Here is a 22,767-nt window from a genome sequence, read left to right as displayed (position 1 = left end):
CAAACCCTAAGGAAAGAAGTTTCCTAAGGAAATAAAATATTTCAGAATTTATAGCAGCAGACATCTGAAATAACCTAAAAACAATAGAAGTGTAGTTAATTTGGGTGTTTTACAGCCATTAATGATCTAATGATATGGAAAAATTTTCTCAACAATAAGTGAAAAAAGAATACTATTAACTGTATTACTTAAAACACATTATACATGTATCTCTGTCTCCTTTCATATAATCACAGAAAAGATGGAAAGACAATTTATCTGCAAATAATGATTAAGAGGAGCCTCCAGGGCTACAGTCCATGTCACTGCCAGGACTCAGACATAACTGAGCACACACGCATGCACGTAATGATTACTCTCTAGGAAATATTATATTTGGTTTTATTTTGTTCTTTATAACTTTGCCACACTGCTCAAATTAAAAAAAAACCTTCACATATGAAATAATCACATAAATTAATGGAAAAGAGAAATCAAAACCAAATGCCTGGTCCATAATGCTGTGAAAAAATACTGAGATGTTGTTTACAAAGGGCTTCCCTTGTGGCTCAGGCAGTGAAGAATCCACCTGCAATGCGGGAGACATGGGTTCAATCCCTGGGTTGGGAAGATCCCCTGGAGAAAGGAAAGGCTACCCACTCCAGTATTCTGGCCTGGAGAATTCCATGGACTGTATACTCCATGGGGTCGCCAAGAGTCAGACACAGCTGAGCGACTTTCACTTTTCTCACTGTTTTTTAAAAGAGTTTTTAAACAGGAAAATAGTTCATACTGTATTTTATAACAAGAGAATGTTTAAAATATATATTTTAGCATACATAAGTAGAATTTAAAGGAACATACACAAACTGCCAAATTTATAAACCAAAATAGAGCACTTATAAGCACTTACACTTTGTTAAAAATGGCAAAACATCATTACTTTTTATAATGAATGTTTTACCTCTGTAAAAAGCTTACAGTAATAGAAAGTCTTCCTAACACTGTTTAAATTATAAATGATACTTGCAAGGAAACAACCCAAGAGTTTAATGAAGTTGCCATTAAAATAAGTAAGTAGTCACTGATTAAAAGTATAAAAATAAGTAGTCACTGATTAAAAGTATATATTATATCAAAATTAATCATACTTTATCTTTTTACCTTAAAATACTGCAATTGAGTTACATTGGATTTAGAATGTTATAAAACTAGCAATCATACATATGCTGAAGCTATGTATACTCAGTCCTCGAAAAATTAAAGTTCCTGCCACCCAACAGAGGTAATGTGACTATTTAAAAACCAAAACTTTAGTGCACAGCCTACATGACATCTTACTGGGCACATCAGAGACTATTCTCAAGTCTTCTCAAGTCAAGAGTGTATGTGTGTGTGTGTGTGTCAGTTGTGTCCTACTCTCTGTGACGCCATGGACTGTAGCTTCTCTATACACAGAATTCTCTAGGCAAGAATACTAGGGTGGGTTGCCATTCCTTTCTCCAGGTCACTTACTCAAAGCCAAAATTAAATTCTCCCAACTCTGTAACTGGTCATCACTGGACCCAGGATTTTATAACAACCCAGAGAATCAAGATAATTGTTACATTAAGGATTAAGTGGATTCAGTGTTTAGCTCCCTCAAATGAAAAATACTTGATCCTGCATAACCAATAACACTTTAATATATTTCAGTCAGTACCAAAAGAAAACCAATGCAAAAAAAAACCTAAGAGACACAGCTTTTGTGAGCAGGAAAGAATGCCTCAGGTAGAGGAACTAAAATCTAAGAACTGAATTAAGGGCTAAACATTCTGAATTCTAATCACAGATAAGACAGTGACCCAACCTAAATGATCTCAACCACATATTCTCGACCACAAATGGAGACTTATTCAGAAATAAGTCATAAAATGTTTGAAAAAAATTAAAACTTAAATGTATAACCAAGAGAAAGAATTCATTTTCCTAACCTGGTCCACATATAGACAAATCCCAATGGCCCTGAAATCAGTACTGGTAAGTATGGCAACTAAGAAAGATTTAAAGTATGTTTAACAACTGGGGGGATGGCATTTTAGTACCTTAGTTTAATCATAGCTGAGTGCATAAAGAGGTTTATGCTGTCAGTACTGTCCTAACAAGAAAGGTACAGCACAGCCTTACCTACAAAATGATTAAAAATCTGCAGTTCAAGAAAAAAGATAATGATAATATATATACAATAAGAGTATAAAATGTTATTCACTATTTATTATCACACATATTGAAGTCTTAAATCAAAATAATTTGTTAAATATGTAAGCACAGTTTTAAACTGTATATATACTCTGTATTTAATCATTCTCAAGTATTTCTATACTAAATACTTTAACCTTTAACTCTTTAACCATATTAGTCCTTACTGCCTTCATTCATCATCTTCGTTATGTGCCCCTTTTTTGGATCTCAGCATTTTTATCTTTTATTATATGAAAAAGCCATATTATTGACATCCTTCATTTAGTAAGTTAAAACTAAGATGAAATTGTTTCTAATTTCTTAAACTTAGGACACTGGGTAAAATTAATGATAAGAAAATTAATGAAACAGCTTAACAGCACAGCTTGGGAATTATTATATGAAAAAAAGCCTCCAGGGGGTGGGGATAGAAGGGGAGGACAGAACTTTGCAAATGGAAATATGGCAGATTACTTAAATGACCTGCCTACTAAAAACTGAAAATGCTGAATTAAAAGCAACAACTGAAGTATTTTTCAGCTTGAAAATTTTATTTCATTGTCATATCTTACACCCATTTCTCTCCCAAGTGTTTTCACATTTGCATATAAATACATAAACTTTTAAAAATAATTGTTTTTTAAAGTCTTGGTGTACTAATCTATCATTTCAGCATTTCCAGGTCTATTTCTATTGACTGATTTTTCTTTTAGCTATGATGATATTTTCCTACTTATTTGCATATCCAATTAATACAGAATTCAAGATAATGATTCCTTCTAGATCAGAAAAAGAATCTTCTAAGACACCAGTTGCATTTTATTTCTTTGATGGAATGATGGGTATAGTGTTTACTTCTAGTCTTTAAACCATATGTGACTCTCTCTATATATGCTGTAGTTCTTGAAAAAAAATACTGTAAAAACTTAAGTTAGATGTTTTGAAAAGGTTCAGTGGGAAGAAAAAGGAGGGCAGCAAGGGAAGGACAAAACTGTAACAGACACAGTAGGGAACTCCAGGGCTCCACCCACTGCATACACGTACACATGTGTACACACACACACAGGCTGGAAAAAAGTCAGAATTAACTTTTGCAGATCTGTGTAATCTAATAAAAATTACAACAACCAAGAAAGCTTAGCAAAGAAAGAAGCTCCTGTACTGAAGTGAGAGAGCAATATGGTGTTTCTAATTGCCTACCTACCATTCCCCACTCCCCAGTGCAACAAAGGCAGTAAGGATGGTGGCTGCACACCTGTTGAACGCTAATAGTGCCAAGGGAGCAATACAAACCTTACTTTCAAAGAACTGTGAGTGAACGCTATGACCTGCCTGGCAACTTCCTCAAAAACTGGCACAAGAAGATGCTTTTGTCCTGCCTGACTTGGAGCACTCCCAGGGCAAGCAGCCTAGAGGAGGGGAAAATAGGCAGGATAACACATAGAGAGCTAAAAGCCTGGCAAGTGAGAGCTTGAGAAAGGAGATATGTTGGGAGAAACGGGCTTTGTAAACTCTCATATATAACAAGGAATCTAGAAGTCCACACATAGTCCCAAGGCTGAACATACACACAGAAAAGGTCTAAGAAGACCCTAGACTTTCACCTCTAGCTCACCTTTAGGCCCCATCCAAACAGGAAATAAAGGTTAAGGCAGGATTGTAAATAGCCCAGCTAAGCACTAGAGTACCCAAACACAGAACCATCCAACTAAAAGTAGGACAGTCAATTTTTTCTTTTATACTTTTATGGTCTCCATGTGTTCAAGGGAACTGGGTCAAAATACTAGTTGATCGCAAGGTTAATGGAACACAGACTTCAATAACCACACACGACAAAGAATATACACATAACAAAAATAGTTTAGAAAAGACACTACACAAACAACAGTGAAATTAACAATAACCCACAATAAGAAGCAACAAAAAACCCTGAGGAGGGGAGGAATCTGATGTGTAAAGTCAATACACAATATTCAAAATGTACAAAAGATTATGTGGCATGCAAAGAAACAAGAATTCTTGTATAGAAATTTATCATATATATTTTACCACAATATTTCTTTAAAGCAAGGAAAGGCAGAGAAGGAACCATTATGTGAATGTGAGCAGCAGTCACTTAGGAAATATGACAGACTGATGAAAAGAGTGCTATTTGATTAATAATTACTTAAAATGTGAACTATGACCAATTATATAAACAAGTGAACAGTAACAGTACGTGAACCAAGAACTTCCAGATTTACAAGCTGGATTTAGAAAAGGCAGAGGAACCAGAAATCAAACTGCCAACACCCATTGGATCACAGAAAAAGCAAAAAAATTCCAGACAAATATATACTTCTGCTTCATTGACTATGCTAAAGCGTTTGACTGTGTGGATCACAACAAACTGGAAAATTCTTAAAGAGATGGAATACCAGACCATGTTATCTGCCTCCTGAGAAACCTGTATACAGGTCAAGAAGTAACAAATACAATTGGACATGGAACAACAGACTGGTTCAAAATCAGGAAAGGAGTATGTCAAGGCTGTATATGGTCACCCTGCTTATTTAACTTATATGCAGAGCAGATCATGCATGAACCTCAAGCTGGAATCAAGACTGAGGGGAGAAATATCAGTAACCTCAGATATGCAGATGACACCACCCTTACGGTAGAAAGCGAAGAGGAATTAAAGAGCCTCTTGATGAAAGTGAAAGAGGAGAGTGAAAAAGTTGGCTTAAAACTCAACATTGAAAAAACTGAGATCATGGCATCTGGTCTCATCACTTCATGGCAAACAGATGAAGGAAAAAGTGGAAACAGTGAGAGACTTTATTTTCTTGGGCTTCAAAATCACTGCAGTTGGTGACTGCAGCCATGAAATTAAAAGATGCTTGCTCCTTGGAAGAAAAGCTATGAAAAACCTAGACAGTATATTGAAAAGCAGAGATATTACTTTGCCAACAAAGGTCCAACTAGTCAAAGCTATGGCTTTTCCAGTAGTTATGTATGGATGTGAGAGATGGACCACAAAGAAGGCTGAGCGCCGAAGAATTATGCCTTCAAACTGTGATGCTAGAAGAAGACTCTTGAGAGTCCCTTGGACTGCAAGGAGATCAATCCAGTTAATCCGAAAGGAAATCAACTCTGAATATTCACTGGAAGGACTGATGCTGAAGCTGATGGTCCAATATTTTGGCCACCTGATGCGAAGAGCTGACTCGATGGAAAAAACCGTCACGCTAGAAAAGATTCAAGGCAGAAGGAGAAGGGGATGACAGAGGCCAAGATGGTTAGATGGCATCACCGACTTAATGGACATGAGTGAGCAAACTCAGGAAAGTAGTGAAGGACAGGGAGACCTGGCGTGCTGCAGACCACAGAGTCACAAAGAGTAAGACTATGACTGAGCAGCTGAACAACAATAATAAGCAAGCAAAATGTAAACTCTACCAAAAAAAAAATTGGCAAAGGACTTACATAGACCAGAAAAGATACACAACTGGCTAATGGGCACTAAAAATACACTCAACATCATTAGCCACACTGCTGCTGCTGCTAAGTCACTTCAGTCATGTCCGACTCTGTGTGACCCCATAGACGGCAGCCCATCAGGCTCCGCCGTCCCTGGGATTCTCCAGGCAAGAACACTGGAGTGAGTTGCCATTTCCTTGTCCCATGAGGGAAATGCAAATCAAAATCACAGTGAGATACCTATACCCACTAGGATGGCTATAATTAAAAAATAAACAGCGAATTCCCTGGGAGTCCAGTGGTTAAGACTCAACCCTTTCACCACCATAGCTCCAGGTTCAATCCCTAGGCAGGGAACTAAGATCCTGCAAGTTGCATGATGAAGCATAAATAAATAAAATGACAAACTTCAGTGAGGATACAGAGAACTTAGAACCCTTGGACATTGTCGGTGAGAACGTAAAATGGTGCAGTCACTACAAAACAGGTGGTGATTCCTCAAAAAACAAAAAGTAGGATTATCATGCGTGTTTGTGTGCTAGGTTGCTTCAGTCATGTCTGACTCTTTACCACCCCATGGACTATAGCCCACTGGGCTGCTCTGTCCATGGAATTCTGCAAGAATATTGGAGTGGGTTGCTATGCCCTCCACCAGGGGCTCTTCCAAGATTACCATATGACCCAGTAATTCCATTCCTAGGAACCTATCCCAAAAAAACAGAAAACAGGTATTTAAACAAAAACTTGTATGTCAGCATTCATAGGAGCTAGTCACAATAACCAAAAGGTAAAAACAACCAAAATGCCTATCAACTGATGAATGGATAAACAAATGTGGTATATATCCATACAATGGAATATCATTCAGTCATAGAAAGAAATGTAGTGCTGATACATGCCACAACACAGATGGATCTAGGAAAAGTTATGCTAAGTGAAAGAAGCAGATACAAAAGGTAATATACTGTATGATCCCATTTACATGAAATACCCAAACTAGGTAAATCCACAGAGGTAGGAAACAGATGAGTCTTTGCCAGTGGCTGTAGGGAGAGAGGAACAGGGAGTAACTGCTTAACAGGTTTGGGAATTTTCCTTTTGGAATGATGAAAATGTTTTGAAACTATATAAAGGTTATGGTTGCACAACACTGTGAATGTAGCAAATGCCACCAAACTGTGCACTTTAAAATGGCTGATTTTATATTACATCAATTTTATCTCAATGAATAAGGTGTTAGAACAGAACTGATAACCTTTTATGAAAACAAGTACTCAACATGTCAAGGTATTTTACTATCAATATTTACTGCTTCCCAACTAAAACAAAATAACACAAATATTTCTTAAACTATCTGAAGATGCTCCTAACCTTTTCTTAAATCACAATATTTCTCTAGAAAGAGAAGAGTGGTATTACAGAAAGCTTCTCAGGTAAAATTTACTCAAAGATTTATCTACACTAAAATCTAAAAGATATTTTTTGAAAGTTCAACAAGGTTTTAAACTTATTCACCATGAGCAAAAAGACCAAACAAAACTCAGAAACTCAGCTATCCCAAGTTACTTTGGCCTTTATACTTAAAAAGCACAATACAAAAATTTCCATTGTTTCTCATGATAACTTTTACAATATAGTTTCAAATGGGCTAAATGACTTGGCCAGTACTCACTATAAGGACTATTTCCCTTCTGACAGTCACTTCCCCTTGCTATATGTCACCAAGGACTGAAACTTTTCCGAGTCTTGTTTATCTCCTGATCTCCAGTTAGTCTCCAGGTACTCTAATAAGTTTTTTCTTCAAGAGGCACACGTACTTGAGCTTGACATCCTGTGTCTCCCACTCATCAACAGTGTGAAAGTTGGTGGTAACCTTCCTTTTTTTGCCTCACTTTCTGATCTGTATAATAGGAATAAGAGTCACACTTCAGAGGCTTGCTGTGAGAATGTGTCCAAAGCATTTAGCAAATTCCTATCATATAACAAACACTAAACCGCCGTCACTATTATGACTGTTCTGTTTTCACTAAGATTTTCCTAGGACAGGCTGTCACTGCTAGATTATATCCACTAGATTATGTCTGTACCTCCTCAACTGGCTTTCCTCATTCCTCTTTTAGTAGTCCAAAGGATACTGCACACCATAATCAGATTTACCTTGCATATACAGAAATACATCCTGTTACTCCCCAGCTGAAAAAACCTTCAATGGGTCACTACTTATTATGACATCCAATCTAATATTCTCTGCCTTTCATCAGCCTGTTAACTGCTGTTCTCAAACTCTAGTGTACATTGGAATCATATGGATTGCTTGTTAAAAATATATTGTTGGAATCTACTCCTGAAGTTGCCAATTCAGCAAGTATTGAGCAGAGCCTCAGAATTTGCGTCATAATGAATTTCCAGATGATTCTGAGGCTGGAGGTTGAGGAACCACACTTTGAGAAGTACCGCTTAAAATATGACCCTTCTGCCTACTTAAGGGCTTCCCTGATGGTTCAGGTGGTTAAAGAATTTGCCTGCAATGCGGGAGACCCAGCTTCAATCCCTGGGTTGAGAAGATTCCCCTCGAGGAGTAAATGGCAACCCACTCCACTATTCTTGCCTGGAGAATTCTATGGACAGAAGTGGCTGGTGGGCTACAGTCCAAGGGCTCGAAAAGAGTCAGACAAGACTGAGTGACTAACATTTTCATACTTTCGTTCTGCCTCCTTAATCTTATTTCTCCCTACTACCTAAACAGAATATACAACTTTCATTCGTTTTACAGGGTGTGCCCAATTCTCCTGACCCTGCTATAACTCTGCTGCCCCCAAATACTTTCCTGACTATCCAAATCACACCCATCCTTAAAGCCTGTGGTTCTCAACATCTCCTGCACATTACAAACATCCTGGGGAGGATTTTAAAAACTAGGAGTAGGGGAATTCTCTGGCAGTCCAGTGTTCAGGACAGGGGCACAGGTTCAATCCCTGGTCAGGGAACTAAGACCCCACAAAGTACACAGTGAGGTCTCCAAACAAAAAAAACTATGAATGTCCCACCCCTGAGATTCTGGTTCAACTGATCCTGGGACAAGAGTCCCCATGTGATTCTAATAAGCAGCAAAGTTGAGATCCCTACTTTACCTTCAATCTTCTTCCCATCAGAATTAATGAATGCTCACTGAATTTTCTGCCCCCCGCCCCAAATTCCTATAATGCTATTAGAGTGTATCAAGTTTGCACTTAGTTACATATGAAACCATGTTACTCTACACCTTTCATTTTAAATTCATTCTCAAGCTTGATCAATGATTATATCTTGAAGTTCCATCTTAACTACAATACTAGTATGGTGATAACACATGGTAGGAACTCAGTGTGTTTCCTCACCAATTGTGCATTCAAATTGAAATTCAGAGCTTTAAATACTTCTACTCTATCCAGTTCAGGAAACTATACTCCCTCTTTTTTTAAATACAGTTCTGCAACAAACTCCTTTTGTTACTGTGAGTCATTTAACTCCTTCCTCCCCCAATAAATAAACTGAAAAAAACATTAATGTATCAAAATGTTGTGGAGAATAATAAAATGATTAATAGCATCATAAATGGCTTCACAGTTGCTTCCTTAGAGCAAATGGCCTTTTCTAAATCCATTAAAGACTGTTTCAAAACAGTTAAAGAGAATCAAAGCCCACATATTTAAAGATGCTGAAGCTCTGAATAGTTCTATAATTTGTTTTCTCAACAGATGTGCATCCTTCAAGCCCTGAATTCACCAGATGCATATTAAATTAATCTGTACTTGCAGTTTTACATAACACTCCACTCTAGTTTTATAAATATACCACTACATAAAGTAGAACTCCACTGTTGCTTTATGACATTAAATATTAACAGATTATCTCCACTGTGCAAAGAAAAAAATACATTAAGATTCATTTTAATGCAGTCAAATATGTGCTTGCTAAATATAGGCTATAATATCTTCATTATTTTTGAACTGGTTGATTTCTATCTAGAATATGAAAAGTAACAAATTTGCTCTTAAGTAAAGATCCAGTGACACCTAGTATTTAAAAATACTAACTCAACACTTCATAAATTAACTAATTAATTTAGGATTTCAACTAAATAATTTTAATTCTGTAGTTATTTAACAGTCTACTTAAATTTCTTGGAAATTTTACTTCTTATAAAATTGTTTATCTTCATTAAGAGAATGAACTGGTATATTATATCAGAAACAATTGGAATAGAAGTCAGGAGACTTGGGTTCCAATGTGATTCATCAGCTATACAATCTAGATCAAGTCTCAGTCTCTCTATACTTAAGTAATCTCAGCTGTAAAATGAGAAAGTCTAACTTGACCATCTCCAAGTTTTCTTTTACTTTATGATTCCATAATCTATGAGACTCAAGAAACATACGCATTAACCAGATGGATCCCATTAAAAGCAAAACGAGCTTGTGTATTGATTGATTGGGAGAGCATCTATCTTTGGAAAACCTAACTGCTATCACACAAACAGATCGTTCCTCATGTCTGTTTTTATTGAACTAGGTGAAAAAGAAAACAAAATCCATCAAGCATGGAGTTTTTAAACATTTTCTGCATCATACTCTAGATGACTGGAATATTTGGATGTCACAATACCAATTTAAGGTTAAAGCATTTTGGAAAATAGGTGTCCCAGAAAACCAGGACAGAACAGTTAAAAAGCCAACTGAAAGAGGATTCTAACAATTACTACTTGGGCTATGTGAGAAATAGTGTGTCAGGACAGCATTACTTTCAAAATAGTTATTTCCACTCTGAATCCGAATTTGAAGTATCAGGCAACTATCAGGACAGCATTACTTTCAAAATAGTTATTTCCACTCTGAATCCGAATTTGAAGTATCAGGCAATTATAGCAGTACCTATGACGTCTCTTCCTACTCAGACTTTGCCAGCTCAAGTTTCTGGATGGCCTTCAACAACTGTAAGAAGAAGATGACACAGGAGAGGACAGCCAAAAAGAAATCTGCAGAGCCGAGACCTGCAGGACAATACAACGCAAGTGGCAAAATACCTTACCTTTAGTGATAGTTCAAAACTCCTGAATTCAGATCTCCTATCAAGCCTCCTTACCACCTGCAATTGCTATGTGGAAAGCACCACATTTAGTTCACATTTCCTAATGCCCCATTACATATCTCAAAGAATTACAGCACCTGTCAATTAACACCTAATGACCCAGCATCAATCTTTGAAATGGAAACTCAAGACTGAACAATTAAATCTCAAAATGTTAGAAAAATCTCATTTCAAAACCACCCCCAGGAATTATATTTTATTCATTTTATTTCTAAAAAAGAAAAAACTACCCAAGAATTAGGGTGGTGGGAGGGATAAATTGGCAGAGTACAGAGGCTTTTTAGGCATTGAAAATACTCTGTATATTTCTACAATGAATAAATGTTACTACACGTTTCCAAACCCATAGTATGTACAGTACAAAGAATCAACCCTAAATTAAACTATGGACTTTGGGAGATTGTGTGTCAATGTAAGTTCATAGTTATAACAAATGTACCACTTGGGTAGAGAATATTGATAATGGGGGAGGCTATGCATGTGTGGGAACAGACAGTGGATAGGAAATCTCTGTACCTTCCTCTCAACTTTGCTGTGAACCTAAAATTGCTCTAAAAAATAAAGTCTTGGGACTTCCCCAGTGGTCCAGCAGTTATGATTCCAACCTTCTACTGCAGGGGGTGTGGGTTCAATCCCTGGTAGAGGAACTAAGATCTCCCATGCCATGTGGCCAAAAATAAGTGATTAAAGTCTTTTAAAAAAAACTACCATATTAACATTTTAGGATAGAAAATATTTTAATAAAACAATTGAACATCCCTCTAGGCATCCCAGGTGGCCCAGTGGTATAGAATTCACCTGCCAATGCAGAAGATACAGGAGGCATGGGATTAATCCCTGGGTCAGGAAGATCCCTTGGAGCAGGAAATGGCAACCCACTCCAATATTCTTGCCTGGGAAATCCTACAGACAGAGGAGCCTGGCAGGCTACAATCCATGGGGTTGCAGAGTTGGTCAACTCAGCAACTAAACAACAAGGCAAAACTCATTACTAAAAGAATAAATTTAGGGATGTCCCTGGTAACCCAGTGGCTAAGACTCCGTGCTTCCAATGCAGGGGGCTTGGGTTTGATCCCTGGTCAGGAAAAAAAAAGATCCCACATGTCAGGAGGTGAGGCCAAAAGATGGAAAATAAATAAATAATAAGGGGATTCATCAGTAAATTAAAAAATCTTCTTCCAGAAGAAGCTTCTCTTCCAGTTGTAATATAGGGAAAAAACAATTTATTCTACATTTCCATAATCTATTTTTTTAGCAGCTTCCCATAAGTGGCAAGCAGTAATGACAAGAATGGTTTATTAAGCAAATGATAACAAAGATGCATGAAGGTACATAATGTTCAGATAGTGTGAAATAACAATTACTTTTAACCAACATCTGAGATCTTTCTGTGTAACTCAATATAAAATGCAAGTTCTTTTAGCTACATGTTCACTGACACAACTGAAATTATATAACTTAAATCTACTGAGGGTTTTGATTTTTGAAAAAAAATATGATGAATTCAAAGCCACAAAACATGAAGGGGTGAGGGAATAGGAATCTGAAACAGATGGCATCTCTTTTAATTTTTTTTCCCAGAGTCCATCTTGAACACAATCTCAATAATGTCAAAATCCAATTTAGCTCTCCAAATAATTAACCTACAAAACATAAAATGGTAATTCTGAAGTAAATTCATTCTTTTTTTTCTGCTTCCCAGCTTCTATATTGGGCAGAAATGAGTAGAGACAAGTTAGATGTTAAATAGAGAAAAACTATCATTCCACAAATTCTAAAGTTCTTTCATGAAAACCTACTTTCATTTTTCTAAAGCCATTGAAGCAGTTTCTATTAAGACTGGTGAGAATAAAGTCTGTCTATGATATCAGCCTTTTTTTTCTGGATACGATGATTATTTATCTTTACTAGAGGCCAAATCATAGCTCCAAAAAGAAATAAGCTCTAAAATAGAAACAAGCTCTGGAAGAATACTCATTTGGTTTGAGTAAAGCATTGCCTGGCATTTCTGAAACATTTCCACAGTAATTCACTTCTGGTTTGGCAATACCAATAAAGTTAACTGTACTTTGTTCATTATATATTCTAGTATGCTATATAAACCTTCCCAATCTTTCCTAAGGCTTTCTGAGATCATCCAAGAGACAGACGTTAAAGGAAGGTTTAGTCATTTTTAGATTTCCTGACAAGCAAATTCCATAACTGACAACTGCAAAGATTCGTGGAATGGCCACATACGTTGTTTAAGTGGAAAAGGTCACTGAGAAAAGTATCATATGTAACAGTCTCTATTACTGCCCACATTTCTGATATATCTTTTAACAGCTAGTATCCTATGTCTTATACCAAAATAAGTTACTTAAGTTTTATGAGAACATAGAGGAAAAAATGAGGGCTTCTCATGGCTTTACCAAAGCAAGATAATATGGTCTCAACTTTAAGATTCAAAAGATGTTGAAAAATAATGATCCATGAAAACCATTAAATGCTTACATATAAAGACTTTACAATCTCAGAAAAGCCATTGAGAAAGTTGAATAACCATATAAAAAGTCTAACTATAGTAAAAACATAATTTCAATTCTTTAAAAAATAGTATAAGTATGTCATCAATAATTTAAAATATATCCATCCAGTTATCAATTTGACCAGTATCTATTAGGTGCCTATTATGTAGCTGCAGTGATGGATAAAATTTAATATAGTATTTCTACCTCAATGAGTATGCAACATAGCTGGACAGTTTTATTTAAAAAAAAAAAAGTTCAACTTTGTTTAAGAAAAACACAAAGGCTGCCACCGCTGCGACCAAGATGGCTGAGAGAGTCGCAGCCTTCCTCAAGAATGTCTGGGCCAAGGAACTGGTGCTAGTGGCATCCTTCGCCATCGACGGCCTCACTGTAATCCTGCACACACTCAGCCCCTACACCAAGTAGCCGCTCATGATCAACTGGGCCACATCCTGCAACTACCCAGTGCCCCTCTGAGATGACGGGAACATGCCCGACGTGCCCAGCCACCCCCAGGACCCCCAGGGACGGAGCCTGAAGAGACTGTGAGCACCTTGGTTGACAGGGAGCGGCCTCCGCCACGATGGCCCCAATAAATGCGTGAAAACCAAAAAAAAAAAAAAAAAGAAAAGAAAAACACAAAGAAGAAATACATTTGAAAATTCTCTCAAAATTATGGAAAACCTATAAACTTCTCTAAAAAGTAATACTGAATTACACATTTTATAACCACTTTTCACACACACAAAAAAACTATTATTAAAGCAAGTTATTTATCTTTTGAGTATAAAGTACATTTAAAAATTACCAGTAATTCCCTGGTGATCCCATAGTTAGGCCTTTGTGCTTTACTGCAGGGATCGAAGTTTGACTCCTGGTCAGGAAACTAAGGGCTTTCCAGGTGGCTCAGTCATTAAGAAGCTGCCTGCTAACGCAGGAGACATGGAGTTCAATCCCTGGGTCGGGAAGACCTCTGGAGGAGGCAATGGCAAACAATTCCAGTATTCTTGCCTGGAGAATCCCATGGACAGAGTCTGGAGAGCCACTGTCCATGAGGTCGCAAAGAGTCGGACACCACTGAACATGCAGGCACAGGGAACTAAGATCCTGCAGGCCACTCTGCATAACCTCCCCAACCCCCCAAGATTACTAACTTTGTTACATCAAAAAGCAAACTACATGAGCTGAAAATCTGACATACAACAGGTTACAAATTAACTGTATCCTTTTAAAGTCTACAAAACAAATTAACATAAAGATTTCAAGTTTCTGAAATATATTTCTACATCATCATCACAAAGACTTAAGGGCAGAAATTCACTCCATTTCATTTATTTTACATATATTACACATATTAAAAAAATCTAAGTTTTGCTAACAGTTTAACTCCAAGATGAGTCATGCTACTTGTGTTGATTTTATTCTTAAAATTACAACTACCTTCTATTTTATGCCCCAATTTTAATTCTCTCCAAAGATATGTGATGTTAATTAAGATTTATATACATTACTTTTACAATGTTTTTCTTATCAATCCATACTATACACATCACAAATCTGAAAAAAAAAACCTCTGAAACATTCTTGGTCATTTCAGTTAATGCACACATTCTGCTTTATTTTTCAGAGTTTTAAGAAACTACTAACAACTGAGTTTCACGCTACTTATGATCAATATCTAGAAGCTACTGAAAGTCCTGCTGTGTATACATGATTTGGAATATTATCCAGTTCTGCTCCTATCTCAAACCTCATTCCACAAAACTGGGCTGCCCTGACTGTGTAAGATTAATCATAATTCATCTTTCAACTGGAAGGTGCTTCCATTTAAAGCTGTTATTTAAATACACTAACCCCCCCTTTTATAAAACTGATTAGAATTCTAACATGTTACTTATGAAGAAACTGAATCTCTGGTAGGTTCCATGACTTAACCCAAGGTCAACAACTACCCAGAGGCAGTCCTGGTTCAATCCCAGATTTGCCTAACCTCAAAGCCAATACTTCCACTTGGCCACAATTATCTCCTTAAAAGATTAAGAGATAGGCGCAAAAGCAGGGAAACTTGTCTCTCTCTTTTTGAACGTTCACTTATCTATTCCGAGACATCTATAACCACACAGAACCTACAATTCAGTCTCTGATTGAAATATAAATGAAGAGGATCTTTCTGCTTCATTTAAACTAGGGCAAGCTCGCTGGCAGGTAAGAAAGATGTTGGCAAAGGCTTGCCTCAACATGTCTCGCCTTAGACCTCTATGTTTTGAAGGTCCCCCAAGTCTATTTGTTATGAACACGCATACCTACCAAACAAGGATATGCCAGACTAGACTATAGGTTGGTGCTTTTCAGGATTGCACTTTTCTAAAATTCAGACCAGACTTAATACTGATCTGGGAGACTTGGTCGACTATGTCAATCTGGCACTTCCCAAACATTCGAAACATCATTTATGGGCAACAAACCCAGTTCCACCCTCTTTCTTTTACTCTGTGATGCCTGCACCACTTGGGGAGTGAAGGACCGCTCCTGTTGAGACACCGGGGCTCGAGAGCAGTGAAGGAAGAAGCGGGGGAAGCGCACGGAAGTTGAGAGGAGGGAGGTCTCCTTACCCACCCCACTGCCCTAGCTCTGCCAAGGGCGGCTCCCCGCTGTGCCCAGCCGACTCACAACCCCCACAACCCTCGAAGCCGGGCTCTGTCCCAGCGAGGTGGGCAGAAGAGTCGGGCAATGGAAGTGTGAGATTGCCCCACCTACCCCGCCAGGGTCCAGGCTCTCCTTTTGGACCCAGAGGATGCCCCCCTCTTTCAGAGATAACCCTCCAGGTGGCAAACTCCCCGTCCACATCGGCCGAAGTCTTCAGTATCCGAGGGAGCGCCTCCTCCGCAACCTCGACCGGACCGCCCGAAACTCTCCGTCAACCGTGACCCCCCAACCCTTCCATTCCACCTCCGCAACCCTCTACAGTCACACACGCCGGCCTCCGCCCCACCCAGTATCTCCGCGCTCCCCTCCGCGATTTGGAGAAGGGGGCCCCCCCACAAGCCCCCAGATACACACACACCCTCAGGCTCCAGCCTCCTGGACCCCGTCGAAGACGGAGCGAGTACCTGGTCTGGCCGTGCTCCGGGACTCAGATGGGGCGGGCGCAGTCCCCTCCCGGAGGCGCCGACTGCTTCTCTACCCACCCGCAGCGTTGCCTTCTCTCTTTCCCAGGAAAGGGAGGGAGGAGAGGTGCGGGAGGGGAGGAGGGAAGGCGAGGAGCCGAGGGGCGGCTGAAGCCGATCCGGAACCTCTAGCGCTGGCCCCACCCTCGGCCGGGCGCAGAGCACCCTGGCCCTCCCAATAGGATAGACTTAAAGCCGGCAGTGAGAAATGGACAACACCACTTCCGGGTCATCACCGCCATCGCCCCTCCTTAGCAACCGCGTGGGGTTGCTAAGCGGAAGCGCCTTCAAAGACAACCGCCCCCATTACTTCTGGGACGATCAGGAGGTAACTGGGAACGTGTGCTCCTTTTGGGTTAACACACTCTTACCTTCGCTCCTGGTCTTGGGCTGAGCACCGGCTTCGCTGCCAAAGTCACGAAGCCAATTCTGCTTTTCCCTTCGCTTGTGCTCCCCCTACGAGCCTCCAGCCACTGTTTACTCCTGTTCCTCCCTCCCTGAATCCCGGGCGGACCTATTAACTCCTCCTAAAGCTCTCTCAGGTTACTGTAATTCTCCAGGGAGTTTCTTTCTGGCGGTTTAGCAAGCATCTCCCTCTTGTGGATTTTCAGTTATGTTTCAACTGGGCTTTTAAATCTCTTCCGTTATAAAATCTTTTTCATGCACTTCGTTTTCATGTGACAAGCCCCTGAAGCCCAATGGTGAAAGTTTCATCCATCTTCTCTTTTGTTAAGGATTGCACTTGCTTGTGTATGATCTGTAAAGAATTAATTCTTAAAAGAAACAATGAGAAGAGGCCAAAGGAAGCCGTTAATCAAACTTGGGAAGGAGGAAGCCATTTAATCTACTCAGAGTAAACTTTCATTCTTGTACTGTGGACAAGAAAAGTTAATAAGAGACCTCATATAGTCTTGTGTTGAGTGATCTGAGTTTGAAATATATTGGGAAAACCACTTCTTGGAGCAAAAGCCATCTACATAATTAATCCTCTTTTTAGATAAATGCCCTATATGTCATTAAATAGTTAAATATTCAGAGAAGTATAATAGGGCATTTAGAGAAAAATGAGTGAAAATTTTGGCTTAACTTTCATGTCTTGAACAGATCTGCTTAAAAGCAATAAAGCTTAATAGTAGTTTCTCAATTTGTTCTCTAGTCCAACAGTCCGCAGCCTTTTTGGCGCCGGGGACCCATTTCATGAAAGACAATTTTTCCACCAACCTGGGTTGGGGGGGAATGGTTTTAGGATGATTCAAGCACACTGTGTTTATTATGCACTTTATTTCTACTATTATTACATCAGTTCCACCTCAGATCATCAGGCATTAGATCCCAGAGGTTGGGGACCCCCTGCACTAGTCCACGGCAGTGGATGTCTTTGCAACTACTGGCTATTGGTCATGATAATTTGGGCATGATAATTTTACTGGTTATCATAGCCTTAGTCACCAATATTGAACAGTTGTCCACCTAGCCAGGGCAGAGGGAATGAGCTCTGGTAACTTTAAAGGAACAGCAGATCTGTTAGTTTCCTGTACACGTGAGACAGCATTAAATTAGTTTACCCGAGAGAGTCTATTCAGCAAAACCTGAAGGAAATAACTTCAGGTTCAAATGTCAGTAGTAGGTTGTTAAAGAAGTCTAAAACATTTCAACCCTTGCCCTGGACATGCATACATGTGGGAGTATACACAAACAAAATGCACATAAAATCTGAGTACATCTAGTCAGACTTAAAGAACAATTAATTGTTCTTAGGACAAACTGGCTGTAATTAGCAAAATAGAGCTTGGTATTTCAATTGCCAACAGGTTAAATATTTTAAAATTTTTAATTAGAAAAGTAAACAATAAGCCCAATGAGCAATGACTTATCTAAAATGAAACTGTGGTGGACTTAGATGTCTTTAAATATTAAAAACATAAATACAGTAAATTTGTTCTATAGAAAGAAATGTTTTATTGGGTAATAGTTGGTAGTTTAAGCCAATACAAAACTGCAAATTCCTATGCATCATTCATTTTTCCTGTTGTCTGAAGAAATATGACATACAAGAGCATTTACATCCTCTCTTCTTACAATTTTTAAAAATTATTCAGTTACTTTTGTGTAGGTGTATGAATACCTGGCTTGACTCTTAAATGTGTCACTTGACTTACTTAAGTCCATCATTTTCAATATACTCACTACCTGGAGACCTCTAAAGATGTATAGCATAGGTGTATACATTTATGAAAACTTGTACCCTGAAAACATATTATTGTACGTAATAAAATTTTATTGTATGTAAATCCACCTAAAATACTGATAAATATTTAAAAATTGAAATAAGTATATAGCACAATCCACACCTAAAATTAGCTATGTGGGCTTAACTACACTTTCAGGATTTTGTGAGCAGTATCACAGAACTCCATAATCTTTTTTTTTAAATTATTATCCATATCAACTTTTTACTTTTTAAACTTTATTATTTACTTATTTTGGTCATGCCATGCAGCATGTGGGATCTTACTTCCCTGACCATGGATGGAACCCACAACCCCTGTAATGGAAATGCAGAGTCTTAACCCCTGGACCACCAGGGAAGTCCCCAGGAATCCATATTCTTAATATGAACCATAATTAAGACAGTGCTCTCAAATCTATGATAGATCTCAAACAGCCTTCAAGGTCAATACTGTACCTTCATCCTTCAGATCAATACAGGACACCTCTAGCCTTTTTCTCAATCTCTTCAAAGCTTTTTGTCATTTTTTAAATTGTCCTTTGTAATCATTTAAGAAAGAAATGTTTATTTCTCGGAAACCCAATATTGTTAATCAATGATCAATATTTAAACATTCAAATATTCTTAGACTTCCATTGGCATCTCCAAATACAAAAGACAAAATAGACAAACATAAAAGATACCAAAATTATTGATTACTTGGTATCAGTTAGAAGAAAAAGCTAGATTTACTGTTTTTCTGCCTAAGCAATATACAACACACAAGGCATGGCCCCCTGCACAAGGGACTTACAGAAATTCACTTAGGATTCATGTAACATAAGCAATTTAATGTTTAGACTTAGGAAGAGAAGGCTATCGTTTCTCAGCCTTTTGGCTAAGATCAAGTGTAGGAAGAAAAGGCTAAAGATGTAACAACTATTATTAAATACTTGAAGGTTGTTTTGGAAAGGAGTAACTTGTTCTATGTTATTTTAAGATAGAACCAAGAAGAGGAGGGGAGTTAAGAAAAAAATTTTTTTAATTTCTTTTGGTTGCGCTGGCATTCAGGGGCTACTCTTCATTGTGCTGCGTGGGCTTCTCATTATGGTGGCTTTTGTTGCAGAGCACAGGCTCTCGGTGCACAGGTTTCAGTAGTTGCAGCAAGCAGGCTCAGTAGTTATGAGCTTAGTTACTCTGAGGCGTGTGGAATCTTCCCAGACCAGGGATTGAACCCTTGTCCCCTGCGTTGGCAGGTGAATCCTTATCCACTGTACCACCAGGAAAGTCCAAAAATCAAATTTTTAACTCATAGCATGTTTAATTAGCACTGCCAGCTAATAAAATAGCCCATCTACTGCAAAGGTATAGGCGGCTTGAGTTGAATAAGATAGCTTCTAACACTCCTCCCGGCTTTGGGGACTTCAGTGAAAATCTTTCCCACCTCTACAGGTTATCCTCAGAGGTAAAAGGAACCACTGTAACAATGTTAGTTGGACTAAGACCCAGCTGAACCTTCAATTTTTCCAAAAGTGAGTTAGCATGAAGAATTTGAAATACGATGAGATTTGGAAGAATTATATATATAATATGGGAAAAGTTCAGTTAGTTTAGGCTATATTTTCTGCTTTTTAAAAAAATATTTGTTATCTCATAAATAACCTGAGCAGACTATAATTTTCACTACAGTATTATCTGCCTTTTGAAACTATGTAAACATAAAATTTGTATGAACCTCACGAATTCTATTAGCATTCAAAAATTCCATAACAGTAGCTTTAGTCATTGTTTGTTCAGGAATTTAACACTAATTATTTGAATAATCCATTCAAAAAGAAAAGCCAGATTAAACTTTGTGAAGAAGGGTACAAAATTAAGACTTACTTTATCTTTTTAATGTATGCATTTCATCTTTTGATTCAGTTTCAACGTAAAACAGGGAGTTTCAGTCCAGTTGCTCAGTCGTGTCCTACTCTTTGCAGCCCTGTGGACTGCAGCACGCCAGGCTTCCCTGTCCATCACCAACTCCCAGGACTTGCTCAAATTCATGTCCATTGAGTCGGTGATACCATCCATCTCATCCTCTGTCATCCCCTTCTCCTCCTGCCTTCAATCTTTCTCAGAATCAGGGTCTTTTTCCAACGAGTCAGTTCTTCACATCACATGGCCAAAGTATTGGAGCTTCAGCTTCAGCCCAGCTCCTTCCAAAAAATATTCAGGATTGATCTCCTTGCAGTCCAAGGGACTCTCAAAAGTCTTCTCCAACACCACAGTTCAAAAGCATCAATTCAAAGTAATATCTCTGCTTTTTAATATGCTGTCTAGGTTGGTCATAGCTTTTTCCTTCCAAGGAGCGTCTTTTAATTTCATGGCTGCAGTCACCATCTGCAGTGATTTTGAGCCCAAGAAAATAAAGTCTCTCACTGTTTCCATTGTTTCCCCATCTATTTGCCATGAAGTGACGGGACCAGATGCCATGATCTGTTTTTTGAATGTTGAGTTTTAAGCCAGGTTTTTCACTCTCTTCTTTCACTTTCATCAAGAGGCTCTTTAGTTCCTCTTCACTTTCTACCATAAGGGTGCTGTCATCTGCCTATCTGAGGTTATTGGTATTTCTCCCGGGAGTCTTGATTCCAGCTTGTGCTTCATCCAGCCCAGCATTTTGCATGATGTGCTCTGCATATAAGTTAAATAAGCAGGGTGACATACAGCCTTGACATACTCCTTTCCCAATTTTGAACCAGTCTGGTGTTCCATGTCCAGTTCTAATTGTTACTTCTTGACCTGCATACAGATTTCTCAGGAGGCAAGTAAAGTGTTCTGCTATTTCCATCTCTTTAAGCATTTTCCACAGTTTGTTGTGATCCACACAGTCAAAGGCTCTAGCGTAGTCAATAAGCAGAAGCAGCTGTTTGTCTGGAATAATTCTCTTGCTTTTTCTATGATCCATCGGATGTTGGCAATTTGATTTCTGGTTCCTCTGCCTTTTCTAAATCCAGCTTGAACATCTGGAAGTTCTTTATTCACGTATTGTTGAAGCCTAGTTTGGAGAATTTTGAGCATTACTTTGCTAATGTGTGAGATGAGTCCAGTTGTGCAGTAGTTTTAACATTCTTTGGCATTGCCTTTCTTTGGGATTGGAATGAAAATGGACCTTTTCCAGTCCTGTGGCCACTGCTGAGTTTTCCAAATTTGCTGGCATATAGAGTGCAGCACTTTCACAGCATCATCTTTCAGGATTTGAAATAGCTCAGCTGGAATTCCATCACCTCCGCTAGCTTTGTTTGTAGTGATGCTTCCTAAGGCCCACTTGACATCCCACTCCAGGATGTTTGGCTCTAGCTGAGTGATCACACCATCATGATCATACTTATGTTTAGAAGGGGCTAAACTGACAATCTACATTTTATTTTTTATTTTTTGACAATCTACATTTTAAAAAAGCTTTGACAAGGAAACAGATGACATGGGACCTCTGACTAATAAAGTTGTATGTATGTGCTGTATGCTCAATCGTGTCCAACTCTTTGTGATCCCATGGACCATAGCCTGCCAGACTCCTCTGTCCGTGGAATTTTCCAGGCAATACTGGAGTGGGTTGCTATTTCCTACTCCAGGAGATATTCCTGACCCAGGGATCGAACCCATCTCTTGCCATCTCGAACCCACATCTCTTGCATCTCCTGCATTGGCAGCCAGATTCATTACCACTGCACCACCTGGGAAGTCTGCCTAATAAAGTCTGTTTGTTGCTAAATCACTTCAGTCATGTCCAACTCTTTGCGACCCTATGGACTGTAACCCACCAGGCTCCTTTGTCCATGGGATTCTCCAAGCAAGAATACTGGAGTGGGTTGCCATGCCCTCCTTAATAAAGTTAGACATCACTAACAATTGTATATTTTGAAAGGATTATATTTGAAAAGACTGCAGTTTCTTTAGGTCAAATTTTTTTGGAAACAATTACATATCAAAATTAGACTTCATTAGACACATTCTCCATCAAGTTCCTCTCTCCATCAAGAAAAATAGCAAATCAGGTTTCAAATCCATCAAAAGTCTAATTATTAAGGAAGTACTTAGCATAAAACTCTGG

The 22,767-nt window shown here is 38.5% G+C and overlaps 1 long non-coding RNA gene and 1 pseudogene across 1 annotated transcript; both read left to right on the top strand.

The window, feature by feature from the left end:
* The first annotated feature begins 1,814 nt into the window (after window positions 1-1,814).
* Window positions 1,815-15,111, top strand: LOC110130415 (uncharacterized). Its single transcript, XR_002311851.2, has 2 exons — window positions 1,815-1,998; window positions 14,923-15,111. It is a non-coding gene; the product is annotated as an uncharacterized lncRNA (long non-coding RNA).
* Window positions 13,539-13,844, top strand: LOC110130414 (NADH dehydrogenase [ubiquinone] 1 alpha subcomplex subunit 3 pseudogene; annotated as a pseudogene).
* Window positions 15,112-22,767: the final 7,656 nt, after the last annotated feature.

The sequence above is a fragment of the Odocoileus virginianus genome, chromosome 6, assembly GCF_023699985.2.
Source record: "Odocoileus virginianus isolate 20LAN1187 ecotype Illinois chromosome 6, Ovbor_1.2, whole genome shotgun sequence".
Taxonomy (NCBI): Eukaryota; Metazoa; Chordata; class Mammalia; order Artiodactyla; family Cervidae; genus Odocoileus; species Odocoileus virginianus.
Note: the sequence above shows the minus strand (reverse complement) of the source record. Positions and strands in the feature narration are given on the sequence as shown.